This window comes from Leptodactylus fuscus, chromosome 10, assembly GCF_031893055.1.
Source record: "Leptodactylus fuscus isolate aLepFus1 chromosome 10, aLepFus1.hap2, whole genome shotgun sequence".
NCBI lineage: Eukaryota > Metazoa > Chordata > Amphibia > Anura > Leptodactylidae > Leptodactylus > Leptodactylus fuscus.
Genome location: NC_134274.1, coordinates 4456619 through 4472835, shown reverse-complemented (window position 1 = coordinate 4472835; position 16217 = coordinate 4456619).

The window sequence follows — 16217 nt, the reverse complement described above, 5'->3', positions numbered from 1 at the left end:
ATTCACTTAACTTAATGAAGGAGTCACACGGTGACATTATTGGTTGTACGTCAGGAGTCGTGGCGGCCAAAGTTGCCTTAGTTGAGGAGTGGTGGGATCTCTGAAACCTGGTCTGTTGGAGACCTTCAAGACTCCAAGTCTTGTAATAATAATTTCCATATCCAGAACAGGCGCTAACACACATTGTAACTATAACTACCACCGTGTCTGGCGGTAATGTCTTGACCTACAATTTGGGTACCTGAATCTTTTTAGCAGAGGCTCAGCAGACACCTCCTTCAGTAACCTTTCCTGCCCCCAGGTAACGTCGGTCCTTGCCGCGGAGTAATTACATCAGATCAGACGTTTGCCAAGCTGTAATTTTACTCCAATTTCTCTTCTGCACGACTAGAAAATGACGGTGTAATTATGTGTTTTTCCAGTTCAGCTTGGGAACACTGGGCCCTGTAATCTAAATTGGCCATTACAGATGAGGGGAACGTGTGTCATTATAGCATTGTAAATGACTCTTAAAAGAATTATTGGGGTAATTTGGCAATTACAACCACCTGACCGGGATGGCGCTGAGTCTACACAAAGGCCTTCTCTTCAGAGGGGTTTAGTTTCATGTTTTCCTTAGTCAGTTTGTCTCTTTCTTTTGTGTTACGAGGTAAAGGATAAGACTTGGTTCATTTACTTGAATGACAACATGGCTTCTTTGTATCAATAGCTCCGGCTGCTGTGCCAAGTGGAGTGTAAGCTCCTCGGTGTAACAGTCGCTGGGATTACAGGTTGTGTTGCCAGTTACTGGTTTTAGCTCAGTCTTACAACATTCATGGTTCATAGGTTTCCAATAGGGCAAGGTCACAATGGCCAATTGTCAAGGACGAAGTGGTCCATCATAGCCAATGGCCAAGACTCTGACTTATCAATAAGCTCCAAAGGTCTATCAGAAGACAGACCCATTATGTCCTAGTCCTAGCATTCCCCATGAAGGGCACTCCAAAAACCATAAGGCTTGGGTAGACTTACTATAGGGAATACAACTATGACCATCTTCCACACTGCATGGCTCCTCCTCATTACACCAGCCCCCGCGGAGCGCTGGAGGGTTGTTACTGCTGCCTACAGCCAACATGCACCAAACTATGGCTGACTACTACTCTCATCCTGTATATAAACAGCAACACATTTACTGAATACATAAAATCCGGGTGTAGACCTTGTTTATTATCTGCATTGTCACAGTATCTACATTCGGAGGACTGGAAAGTGCAGCGCAATACAGAGAAGTCTGTTACTTTTATTTCTTATTTTCTTACTAAACCACTTGAAGCTTTTTCACCCTATTAGACTAAAGAAGAAGTTCAAGGGGTTTCGGCACCCAAGGCAAAAGCTGTTGTGCTGCGCCCGTGCCTTGAGGCAAAGTGAGAAAGCTTCTGCTGGGGTCTCTGTAGACCAAGATCACAAGATGGTGCCAGCATTCAGCGTCTCATATTGTCAGTGTCAATAAGTTCTGATGGAATTAAATTCTTTCTGACAGATCTGAAGATGGAAAGAAGCTGTGAAGTCTTGTCCTTGATGACTGCAAAAACATTGTCCCTTTGTGATAATCCAAAAGGAGAACACAGAAAAATGTACTTTATGAAGATACTGGATGTATCCGGAGTCAACATGACCATTCTGGCCAACTCACCACCCAAGGGTAGGCTGATTCCCCCAACACTTTCTTGTCGGTTTGGCCAATACATAAGCCCACACTGGAGTAAGAACTCGGTGTTTTCACCATTTCTACGATATACACCATGGTTAGGATTGTATCCACCATTTCTACGACAGTGTCTATCACTTCTATGACTTGGTGGACACATCTGGCTGTCCCAACGTCTTATTGTCCACCATTTCTATGATGGTGTCCATCACTTTTATGATTGTGTACTCCTTGTCTCCATGTTTACCACCTCTATGACTGTGTCCGCTTGTGTCAATAATGCTTTGAGTCTCTTTTAGCAGTGAGAATTTTTGTGCTGAATTAGACTATTTTTGGATTTGCTTTTTTGATGTTTTTGATCAGCCTTATGCAGGATCTACCTATTGCCCCCAAACCAATTTTGCTTTTGACAGGGGGCTCTGAGTCACCCCTATCCTTTGAGAAAACACCATTAACTACAAAGTAGGGGTGACACGTGTACAGTTCTAGCTTTTAATCCTCAATAAATCCGCGGCTCTCGATGTCCTCAAGATTTCATTGAACAATCCTAATTGCAATAAAGTCAGCGCCATCTTTAGCCGCCCGATCCCATTCAGAGTGAGAATTATCCCTTTTCAAAAATTTTTAAACTTTTACAAGATAATTACAACCTTTCCTAATTGCTCGGATTCCGGGCTCGGTGTAATACGTCGCGTGTGATAAATCACAGCCGCTGTCACTACACAAATGTTTGCTTCAATTGATAATTAATAGCTCCAAAGTCTTCTCGCCTCTTTTTTTGTAAAGTTTGCCAAATGATGAAGCCATTTAATGTCATTTACTCCCGAGCACCTCGTATGGAAGGGTTTGCGATTAAACCTCATGAATATGGATTTTTTTCGGAGCGGCCCATATCATTATTCAATGCAGCTTCTTTTTGGTACAGGGAATTTTAATGATGTATCTGGTACGGTATAAGGTCAGACGCAACGCTATGATTCTGCATTTAAAGACCTTGTACACTTTGCTGGGTTTATAACTTGGCAAACTCACTAGGAACTTGAGCGTTGCGCGGCGTACGGTGCAAAAAAAATAATAATAAAAAAAATTCTTGATATTCTGTTTGGATTTCAGTGTCGGGGGGAACAAAAAGTAATGAAGAGATCAAAGCGTATAAGTGGATTCCAGTTCCATTGTAAATGGCGCAGTACAGCGTTCCAATGCCACATGGCGAGAGATCTTCAAAAATAACTAAGGCGGCTTTTGCTGAACTCGCTCCCTACTGAGTAATGTATAAGGATTGGGGACAGAGAAGCGGACTGGTTCACCCCTAGTCATTGACTATAATGGAGTCCATCTGGTATCACCGACGTGTTGAACTTTTTCGCCCAGTGATTTCTGATGTATCTGTGTCTTAAAAAGTTGTCCTTACCGTACCCAAACATTTACTATGGCTTTAACCACTTCAGTACCGGGCCAATTTGTGGTCCAGGACCAGACACATTTTAGGTTTATTATGTATGTGCAGTTTTGAGGTCTGTAAAATTTTTCTCGTATGTCTTAGTCAACTAATTTTTGCGTCTTTTTTCAGGGACACATAGGGCTTTATTTTTATGTTATTATTATTTTCAAATGTGTTTTAATTTTTTTTTATATCCAGGAAAATATAAACAAAATAGGAGGGAAATTGTGTCTGGTTTTCAATTTATAATTTTTTTTTTAATTTAATAACACAAAGTGTCACTGAAAAACTTTATAAAATAGTTTTTCCTCTCCGTTACGGTAATTTTTATTTTGTATGGTGTTGTCGGGGGCGGGGCTATAACCTTTAATAACGGCGTTTTATTAGCGTATTATTTATTATTTTTTATTATTATTTTATTTACATTTTTTTAAAACTTTTTTATTATATTTTTATTTTATTTTTTTTCCAGATTGTGTCCCCATAAGGTGATAAGAGACCTTTGGAGACATCTGATCACTTTTTTTTTTTTTTTTTGTACTTGAGGCTGATTTCTCCTATAACTGGGGCTGGTACATTTAACCTCAGTTACAGGAGGAATACAGACTCCTGCACACTGTATACACAGTATACAGAGCTGATCTGGGGTCCTGTAGGACCCAGCAGCTCTGGCAGGACACTGCTCCCGGCAGATCACGTGTCTGCCGGGTCAGAGGGCAGCTGATTTATGGCTGCGTCCATAGCCGTGTATACAGCACTCATTGAGTGCTGTATACACAGCTCGAGAAGGCAGGGGAGGTAATAAATCTGCCCTGTCTTCTCTCTAGGAGCTCCGGCTGAAGTTACAGCCGGCTCCTAGTGAAAGCAGCTACACGGTCTCCGTGCAGCTGCTGTGTTCTGGTGGACGTACAGGTACGTCCTGGCAGAACTAGGCAACCACTTCCCGGACGTATATAGTCTATGGGCGGTCCGGAAGTGGTTAAGGAAGCATTAAAGGATAGGGTTGAGTGATCAGGATCGGAAAAGATTGGATTCCGATCGGCGATCGAGCAAATTTCACGTTCGTGATCGGCTGGAAAATGATCAGAAATCGGATTTTGAAATCTCAAGATCGGCTCAACCCTAAAAGTGACTTTTCCCATAGAGAAGCATTGACTAGGGTCAATAGGGTGAAATGGGATTTTGAAATCGATCCTGAAATCTCAACCCTATTAAAGGACCCTCCAATTGCACTGAGCTTGATTCCCCACTATCATAACTATCCATGTGTTGTCCATCTTGACCTCTGCTTGTCTACAACTTCACACCGAACTCTGCCTGACCTGACCAGACCAGTTACAATAGATGGTGCCATGTCCTGGGATCTCTTAGTACATTCCACTTGTTGCTAACCAATAGTACTTGGTCTTAGGACCTTGTGTTTCGCTATGGGAATATCTTACCCCCTGGTGGTAGTTAAGAGTGAACCCACCGACTCCGCGCCCTGGGTTAGTCGTAGGCCATAACCAATTAGGTCCCTAGCGTGGCCCTATATCCTCTCCTGTTGGCCTCACAGTATAAATAGATGGATGGGGACCTGTTACTTTTGGGTTTTTAAGAAGTTTCAAGTTCCTTCCCTTTATCATAAGAGGACGACTTGCAAGACTTCAATGGTAACTTTTTTTCCCCCCGTTTTCTAGAATATTGCTCTAGCCTACATCCCACAATTTGGTGAATGACTTCATCCGTAAAGAGCAGAATGAAGGAGAATTGTAAGAAGTAAATAGGGCTGAGCGCAGAGGACAGTGTCGGTATTGACCCCCAAGGAGACGTAAAGGACAGAGTGACAGTTAAATATGTGGAGTCATCTCTCTTATTTCGTTTCATTGAAAGGCTCAGTTCAAGGCTATCTCACAAATAGAATCCAGTGGACAATCTGGCACGGGAATCAATACGTCTTTTATCCACCGAGACTTTAAAGGGTCTGAAGTGATTCTTTAATTAAAGCCATTTCATCAAAGTTCTGCAGAGAAATCACAAGCCCACGAAATAAAGATGGGAATCGAACGAGACCTCGACCCCTTCAACCTCCACCGAGCGGTGACGTTGGGAGGTTCCTCCCATATCAAATTTATTTGCTCGATCCCTGTGACCCCAATATGTTATAGGGTTATTCGCCCCCCTGTATCCGCTGGTGTTTTGGGATCAACTATAGTCAGGATTTCTGGGAAAGGGAAAAAAAAGTGAGAAATTGAAACCTAATATATACTATAGAGCAGTAAAGAGAAGAGAAACATGAAGATACTATATGTAGTCAACCCAGCCAAGCTGCAATGTCCCTCTAAACCTATGAACAGGGGTGGCGCTGTTTTGGTGGCCATGTTTTTCCTAATATTCTGTTAGTGTAATATCTATATTCAGGACCCTCTTCAAATGTCTCACCTGGTCCGATAGGGTGAGGACATCCTCTGTAGTATTACATGCTAAATGTATGGCCGATCTAAACTTCCAGGATTCTGACCAATGGCAAATAGCTGATCGTTGCAGCTTACAGAAATTAACTAATGGGGGTTTGTCCTCTATAGGGTTAAATTGTAAGACAATGAGAGTCCAATAGCTGGGACCTCCACCATCCATGAGAAAGGGGCTCCCTTGCAATGCTGTCCACATGGTCAAACACTACATTGTAGTTTATTAGTAGTTCTCCTCCAGCGATCCTCTTAAATATGAATGTAGTGACCGCACACCTAGACCATCAAAGGTACGAGGGATCCAGTTCTTATAACTAGGGGTCTTGACCCATATCATAGGGAACAGGGAATAGGGAACAGTGTTAGTTACTAGAGATGAGCGAGTAGTATTCAATGGAGTAGGTATTGGATAGAATACTACGGTATTCGAAATACTCATACTCGATCGAATACTACTCGCTATTCGAAAGGAAAAGTTTGATGCAGAACCAGTGTTGATTGGCCGAATGCTATACAGTCGGCCAATCAATGCTGGTTTTTCTCCTACCTTTAGAAATCTTCTCCGTGCAGCGTCCCCGCGGCGTCTTCCGGCTCTTCATTCACTCTGCCAGGCATCGGGCCTGGGCAGAGCCGACTCCGCATGCCTGCGCTACAAGAAAATGGCCGCTTTGACTGTAAGCGGCCATTTTCTTGTAGTGCGGGCATGTGCAGTCGTCTCTGCCCAGGCCCGATGCCTGGCAGAGTGAATGAAGAGCCGGAAGATGCTGCGGGGACGCTGCACGGAGAAGGCTTCTCGGAGGATCCAGCCCGACCCTCACTCGTGGACTTGGTAAGTATAATTTGATCGAATGTTGCCTACCCCTGAAACGAGCATTTTTCCCCCATAGAGTATAATAGGATTCAGATTCGATTCGAGTAGTCGAATATTGAGGGGTTACTCAAAACGAATATCGAATATTGAATATTTAACTACTCGCTCATCTCTATTAGTTACATTTCTAGCAAAAACATTCTAAGTTGCAATAAGTGATGAACAAATGTTGCAAAATTTAATTTTGCAAATATTTGCACAATTTTTCAGAATTTTATTTTTCAATAAAACTTATTTGGATCTGAACTAGAAAATCCAAACCCCAAAGTATAATAATTGGCAGAGTGAAAAAAATCAAACAAAAAGAAACCACCCATACTTTCCTTTCCTGGACTTCACCACAGTAACCATGAGTCCTTTGGCCTCTGCTGTCACATTGGCAGCCCCGGGTGACTGTTGAGGTCATATGAGGGATGTCTACACCCCTAGGCCTCCAGTTAGACTTTGGGGTCTGAAAAGAACTTAGGGTGTAGAAAGGATATTTTTGGGTGGTGATCTGAGCCCCGAAACTTTTTAGTTGTCAAATTTGAAATTTTTCGAAAATTTGTATGGACTATGTTTTGCACATTGCGTTGCCCCAAAAGTTGTTTAATGAAAATGAGAGATATAATATACATTAATATTTCAAACCCTTTTTCATGAAAGCGTCCCTCCACAGGCCGCGCCGCGGGGACCTCGCTCATCTGTAGTTCAACGCCTCAATTTAATATTAAAGATTTGATCAAATAATCTGACATAAAATATCCACTGCGTCCGAAATTAATTTCAGAGTTGAAGGCAGCGAATCCTCTCATCTCTTCTCACAAAGTCCACGGTTCAGCAGAAGCGCGTCATTGGCCTCTCGTCGTCAACCGCCGCGCCGTCTGACGGGAAGTTTGCTGTAAGCGACCCATAGTTTAGCTCTTGTCGCCCATGTGAGCGAAATGAATGAATCCATCAAAACAGCGACTTGTTACCCAACGTGATACTTGGTGAAAGGTGTTTAGTAAACGGGTTGCAGCGGCGTTACTCTTTCCTTCCAGATTACAATGATGGCGGATTCGCGCTGTCGATGGTGCGAAGATCAAGTTTCACACTTTTCAATAATTATCATGTCAAACAACTGATAGGATTCCATTAGTGAGAAATGTACCGCAGCTCATCTGTATAAACTACACCGCTCACCTGGACTACAGTAGGAGCAGGACACTTAGGTATCCCCTAGCCCCGGTCATTGGTATCCATTACTCTTGGGGCTCAGACCCCTCCTGTAAGGAAGATACATTGTGTCAGAGTTTCTATGACCTCACAGGATACAATTACTGTCTGTATCCAGTTCATAGACTCTTTACACCAGGATAAACCCGATATAGAAAATTCTACATAACCGTGTACCTCGTAGATGGATCTAATTATCACCCAGACCCTTCTGATGTTAAGGCCAAATATTCATAAGATTCTTAATCTCGGGGCCAAGTAGCAATTATAGTAAATAAGTAAACACTTGACTATCATCGTGATACAAATATGTAGACATATGGCGAGAAGGCTGAGGCTACGGTACTGTTATACAATGTGTGATGGATTTCTTAAAGGAAACCTATCATTAAAGGGGTTGTGCTGTAAAGGACACTTGTGGTTGGCAAAGCGTTCCTTCTCTCCTACCAGCGATCCTCCTCCAGAGAGCTTTCTCTTCTACCAGATGAGCTCCAAGATGGCCTCTTCCCCCTTGATGCCCACTTTTGTGATAAGTAGCGAGCTGGGCACAGAAAAAACCATTCAGCACTTCAATGGTCCATGTGGCAAAGTTGACATCTACATCTACCCTCATCTACATCAGAGAACTGGCATGGGTGGGTTAGTTTATTCTTACAGCTGGTAACATTGGTGACTACTTTTATAGCCCGGCTGGCAACGACTAATATCCGTCAGTATATGGCATGGTCGCTTCTCCTTTTACTGATCTCCCGCACACAGTGCGATGAATAGAAAGGCAGAGGCCGAGGTTGTGCTGATCAGAGGATAAAGAATAAGTGACTTGGCTTCTGAATCCGAGGTCTGGCCTCAGTACAACTGAGCAGTGACGGAAGGAACCTCACTCCAAAAGTGACAGTGACTGAATTCAGGCCAAGCAGCTCTTCAGAAGGGCGACTGGGTGGGGAGATATTTAGTTTATTCTGTTCCTTTTGGTAGTCTTGTATTGTCCTGAGAATATTCCCTCTCCAAGACTTGTAAGAATTCTTAAAACAATCTGCTGAATCTGACGTCTTGCTCTACATCTTGCACATGAGCAGCCTATAGATGGTAACACTCAAGGTTTCTGTCCTCCTGGAGGCAGATATTTCATTCTCAGGCTGGACTGCCATAAATCTCCCAACTTTTTGGCCAGATCCTTACTGACTTGTCTCATGAATACATTCTCTAAATGGACATCATGGAGGGGGAGTCCCCATTTGATCCCCCCTCTAACAGCCATAATGGAGAACCAACCTTTCAGAGTCTTGCAAGTGGCCACAGCTGGCAAATAGACTGCTGACCCTGTACTACACCATTGGGATTCTCCAGGGACCCTTCACCATGTTCATATTATGGACCTGCTCAGGATATTTGTGAATAGCAGAATTATTTTCTATTGTTCAGTGTCCAGTGGAACATTGATAAAGGGCTAACAATTGTCTGACTCCATTAGCTATATGGGACCTGATGTGACTACACCAATGAGTCTAGAGAAAGGTAGACGGTAAATCCCTCTGACCCTAGATTATTCTGAGGAGAAGGAGATAGTCTTGTCGTTTCCTTCCAGGGAGAGGAAAGTTTCACTGAAGTGTGTAAATTAGCCTAACCCGAGCTTGTCGGCTTCATGTCAAGGTCCGTGTCATTTTTGCACTCATGGTGGCTCTGTTCACTTTTGAAGTTGAGTCCATAATAGAGACTGTCCAGAACTTTTGGATACAGCCAGGACTCATAAGCTTCAGGTGAAGCCTAGCAACCTTTTAGGAACCTGCACACCCAGGCTAGTGCAATTACAAGGCTTTTTATTGCAGCTGAAGTGAGAGAGGAGCCCGGGAAACCCCATAGTAAAGCCTTCACTGCAACCTGGTAGTGTGCAAAGCTTTACCTTCCGATAAACTACAGTAACACAAAGTGTCTGCACCAACTACAAACTACTATTACATCGACTATTTAGACACATTTGGTGCAGCTTGCAGGACCTTTGGTAACATTGTCTAAAGTCCTGGAAGGTTCATATTAGTATTTTCTAAAATGGTTATGGGTGCATATATAAGATGCCTTGCATTTGAGCTAAGTTAAGGTTGGACACATGACGCACACACTTAGAATCCTGAGCCCTGATTGATGTTATTTACAATGCACCGTTTGCAAAAATTAAAGTTTCACTTTTTTGAACCTGCCAATGTCACCGTAAACAGACCACACGCCCCTCGTACTAATAAACCCCATTACAGCAGCGATCACCACTGACCTGTCTTTATATGTAACCTCTATAACTTTCCGCCCCTTTGATACTTTATTTCTCGCCCCCGGCGATCTTTTACTTTCTCACTTTCTCTCTAATACAATCAATATTTTGGATATTTTATCTGTTTTCCCTTCTGAACTATGAAAATAAATTTGATAGAAGATCGTTCGGCGCGGCACCGATAGCGTTGCTTAGTAACAGTAGGACATTGAAGATGGAGCCGGCAGATACATTAGATACAATAGTTAGTGCAGGTATCACAATGTCTATCCGCTTTGATTGCTCACAACATTTATCACATTTTATGTTTTTATCCGGCAAAGTGTTTCCGAGAATAGACAATAATGTCTGAAAAAAAAGAGAGGAAACAAAGCACAAGCTGAAGGTGAAGGTAACCCTGGAGCTCGGCGTCTGCACGGTGCAGGAATAGCAGAGCTGAGTTATACCAGTGTGTTACACATGAGCTTGTCACTTGGCACAACGTCTTGCTATGTGGTATTCCCTATAATAATACTGCATGTAAATCTAATACATGAGCTGAGCCCGGTTACTTAGCAGAGTGTGACTATTTTATGACTGCTCTGTCTCCCCCAGGTGTAGTTGGGTCAGATGATGTGAAATATAAATATAGGTTATATCATAAGTAAAGAGGTTTTAGAGGTATGATGTGAATAGAGCATCAAGTCGTCACAATTATAGAGGTATTGTAAAATATATAGATAATACAGCCACCACTAGGGGGAGCTCATTACATACATATTATACAGTCACCACTAGGGGAAGCTCACTACATACAGATTATACAGTCACCACTAGGGGGAGCTTACTACATATAGATAATATAGCCACCACTAGGGGGAGTTCACTACATACAGATAATACAGCCACCACTAGGGGGAGCTCAGTACATACAGATAATACAGTCGCCACTAGGGGGAGCGCATTACATACAGATTATACAATCACCACTAGAGGGAGCTCACTGCATACAGATTATACAGTCACCACTAGGGGGAGCTTACTACATATAGATAATATAGCCACCACTAGGGGGAGTTCACTACATACAGATAATACAGTCGCCACTAGGGGGAGCTCAGTACATACAGATAATACAGTCGCCACTAGGGGGAGCGCATTACATACAGATTATACAATCACCACTAGGAGGAGCTCACTACATACAGATTATACAGTCACCACTAGGAGGAGCTCACTACATACAGATTATACAGTCACCACTACGGGGCACTCACTACATACTGATTATACAGTCACCACTAGGGGGAGCTCACTACATACAGATTATACAGTCACCACTACGGGGCACTCACTACATACTGATTATACAGTCACCACTAGGGGGAGCTCACTACATACAGATTATACAGTCACAACTAGGGGGAGCTCACTACATACAGATTATACAGTCACCACTAGGGGGAGCTCACTACATACAGTGTATACAGTCACCACTAAGGGGCACTCACTACATACAAATTATACAGTCACCACTAGGGGGAGCTCACTACATACAGATTATACAGTCACCACTAGGAGGAGCTCACTACATACAGATTATACAGTCACCACTAGGAGGAGCTCACTACATACAGATTATACAGTCACCACTAGGAGGAACTCACTACATACAGATTATACAGTCACCACTAGGGGGAGCTCACTACATACAGTGTATACAGTCACCACTAAGGGGCACTCACTACATACAAATTATACAGTCACCACTAGGGGGAGCTCACTACATACAGATTATACAGTCACCACTAGGAGGAGCTCACTACATACAGATTATACAGTCACCACTAGGAGGAGCTCACTACATACAGATTATACAGTCACCACTAGGAGGAACTCACTACATACAGATTATACAGTCACCACTAGGAGGAGCTCACTACATACAGATTATACAGTCACAACTAGGGGGAGCTCACTACATACAGATTATACAGTTACCACTAGGAGGAGCTCACTACATACAGATTATACAGTCACCACTAGGGGGAGCTCACTACATACAGATTATACAGTCACCACTAGGGGGAGCTCACTACATACAGATTATACAGTCACCACTAGGGGGAGCTCACTACATACAGATTATACAGCCACCACTAGAGGGAGCTCACTACATACAGATTATACAGTCACCACTAGGGGGAGCTCACTACATACAGATTATACAGTCACAACTAGGGGGAGCTCACTACATACAGATTATACAGTCACCACTACGGGGCACTCACTACATACTGATTATACAGTCACCACTAGGGGGAGCTCACTACATACAGATTATACAGTCACCACTAGGGGGAGCTCACTACATACAGATTATACAGTCACCACTAGGGGGAGCTCACTACATACAGATTATACAGTCACCACTAGGGGGAGCTCACTGTATACATAGCATATTTGGATCTCAGTCTCATCAGTTAGGATTAGTCAGCCACATAAAGTCTCTCAAGTACTTCTAGTGCTGTCAAAACTCCATTCTGATAAAGAGATGTATCCTTCCTTACCGTTCCTGTTGGCTGGAACTGGCCATATACGGGTGCTTGTAAAAAAAAAAAAAAAAAACAATATTGTGATACTCTGTCACAGACATCTATCTTTTGTGTCTGTGTGGCCACCCAGTGGTCATGTTGTGTATTGCACTCAGCCAAGGCTTTGTCACAAAATTGTATTCATTTGGTTTCACAATAAATTGGAGTCCATAACCAATGTGGAGCTGAGACAATGGCGGAGACTTCTGACATTTTTAGACAATGTTATATTATATTGCAGATATTTGCAGTACAAAAGCGTTCTGTAAAAACAGAATTGTCCTTAAAAACAAGACGCACCTGACATTGAGCTGTTACTATGCAGGTCTCCAGTGTATGAGTCAGTACAGCAATGAATCACTTACACAATTAGCACCGGTAGATTTTGGCTTCACCAATTATATACAATGTATTATATTAACCAATAATAACAATGACTTGTATTCGCTGGCACACTCTGATTGGCTGACGTCACTATCGGTGAGTAAGACGCAGCTTGACGACTATTAAGTCCAGATGATGAATTTCTTCTTATGGTTCCCCATTTCATTCTTCAGCTATTACACACACAAAAAATTAACCGAAAAAGATAAAATTGAATTACATTTGAGTAATGTGGCTTAACCTCTTGTGCACCATTACATTCAGTAACGTAACCATATGGATTGTATTTGCAATCGATCATTGATTTCGATTTGATCATTTGTTCTGTCTGCAGACACTAGAGGGAGCTCAGTCTGTTGTGAGGAGCTCCCTCTACTGGTAGGTGCAGATAGAAAAAAAAAAAAAATGTTCTATACATGTACATACAATAGCATTGAGGGGTAACTATTATACCTCTGAAGGTTCAACTCCAATTGTGATACTGGGGGCCCAAATTAACGCTTCTAGGTCCCATACTTAGTCTGTTCTGTCCATCTAGGGACAGATCAGTTTACAATGAAGGTTACAGAGAGGGAGGTGAAGGGTAACAAAGGGATATGAAGTCATCAACACCATCTAGGGAGTCATTTACCTTACAATAGAGCCTCATAACCTTGCTGTGTTGTGATAAAGCACTGTCTTATCTCCTTGCCTCCAGTAGCTGTCGGTCGGCCACCTTCTCCCCCTATCCATAGACTTCTATTGCCTGCTGTTTGGAGCAATTCAATACACTTAGAAAACCTTGTAACTTTTCCTCTATCACCCACACTATTGCTTTACGAAATGAATTTTTTAAAAAAGTTTTAAGTTCTCTGCGTGAGAGAATGGGTTACAGGTATTAGGGGTACTGGGAAAAGTCAGGGTCGGTAAAATCTACACATTTATTATTCAACAAGGGAGACTATAACTTTCGGCTTCCCCCCTCCAGTCCATTCTGTGCTGCACGAATCCTTCTCCTTTCTATCTCCTCAGCGGTGATTGATAGCATTCCTGCACGCTGACTCCCGATCGATCGGCGTCTTGGTGTTTTATGGCCACTGGAGTTTGAAGATCAAGTCTGTTTGACAGGAGATTGATCCCACACATCTTACAGAGTAATCGTTTCCTGGAGGATAAAGTTATGGGGAAGAGCGAGGACGCTGGCGCTCGTCCGTGTGTGTTTTTTTGTGTGTTTGTTGCGCCTCAGTGGATTTTTGCTTACAAGATGGTTCCACTTTTGTTCTGCATGATATCTCCTGCTCAGTGATCTACAAAGTAAATGTCAGCACTATTATATTATGAGATTAGATTCTGCTCCTGCCTGGTTGGGAAATTTGCAGAGCCATGTGAAATGACAAAAAAAATAAAATAAAGTTCTGTTGTAGATTGAAGTTATTTACAGAGGTTGGAATGAGGAGTAAATGTGGAGAATGACCCGGAAATAGCCAATATTTATCAAATATAACCAAACGGGGCGAGCGTGGGAATTAAAGGGGTCACCCAATGTTACAGATATAAAGCGGAATCAGGAAATATTCGCAACTTTGTGTTATATCTTGTATATCAGTGTGTGACTGGTTTTAGATACATTTGTTGTCGGTTATTGACTAGTCGGGGGCAGTGACCCTGTACGGATCTGTTCGCACCTACTAATATTTGGTAATATTTATTGTCACAACACAACATGTTATCAAAGCCCATGAATGTGCTTAGATACAGGGTACCTCTATCATGGCATAGTTAGATACAGCACCTCTGTTCAATGTATTATAGTGATCCTCTATAATGACAGGATTAGATACACTGGCTCAGCTCTATGTATGCTTGTATACTTCTATAAGGATAGGATTAGATACAGCAGCTCAGTACTTTGTATGGTAGTATAGGCTTAGATACAACAGCATAGCTCTGTAAATGGTGGTATAGCTTTTATAATGTCCATTAGATACAGTAACTCAACTCTTATAGTATCCCTTTATAATTGTAAGGTTAGATACATTGTATCAGCTCTGTGTGTGGTATATATGGGAGTATAAATCTATAAAGAAAGGCTTAGATACAGCTCTATATATGGTAGGCTTAGATATAGAAGCTCTGCTGTATGTATGGTAGAATACCTTATGGTAACAGAATTGGATACAGTGTGTCTTGTAGTATGGTAGGCTAAGATACAGTATCAGCTCTGTGTATGGTAATATACCTCTATACAGGCAGGATTAGATACAGCAGCTCAGCTCTATATATGATACCTATTCCTGAGACTGTAATGTTGTGAAGTATCGGTGCCCACCGCCTCTTACATGTTGACCACCTGCTACTTTTGTATCAAAGGTAAATGTCCTTCTTTCTGACAATGAATGGCCATGTATCGTAAATGTTCTTCTCCAGTCTCCTCTACAGAAGCGTCTCAATGCACCAGAGATCAGGGGAGGAAAATGTAAGATGCACAAACTGACAGCCATCAAAGGACATCATAGCAATCCCATCAGCCTTGGTGCTTGGGCCCACTCACTCCTATGACTGCCATAACCATGACTGTGCCGAGAGGACCGGTACTGATACATTTGTCTCCCGTATAGACGACGCGTTTTCATCTCCATCTGATCTCCATTTCCTCCACAGTCACTTGTTTTCTTCGCTCCTCGGAATTGTCCTATTTATAACTAGGTTAATATTACATTGCATAAGTTTCCCTCGTTCCTCGGCATCTCCCTCCAGACAATCCACAAAGTGCAAAAATGTATTTATTTATTTACTGAGTGAAAAAAATAAACTAAAGCTCAATAAAGTCAAATATTTGTGCCAAATGACAAACTCGGCTCTGCCGCCTCTGTCGGTGGCTTCCTATATTCTTCGTTACAACAGTCGAAAAGTGACCTATAAGAAATAATAGCCAAAGGAAACCAAATATCACATGTTTGAGGCTGCACTACTGAAATACAGATGAGAACCAGGTGCTGTGTTGTCATAGAGGTCCTAAACCCTGTAGTATCTACATATTGGGTACATGGTGAGGGCGTCTTCAAGAAGATGTCTGAGGTTAGCAAGGGGTCCATCTTCATGTTGCTTTGGGTCCTCTCTTGACAAACTTTAGAACATGAGTCAGATCCAGTGATTTCCTTCGGCATCGCACTTGCTCCGTAAGCAGACGCATCTCCGGCAGACGATCACCAAATTTTCCTGAAGACCAATTTTGCAAATAAATGATAATAACCGCCTTGATCTCTTAATAAAGACTTGTCAATGCGCGTCGCGGAGATGTTACATTGTCACCGGCCCAATTTAGCAACAGGAAGAAAGCAACATTGAGACAATTCTTCCTCGACTTAA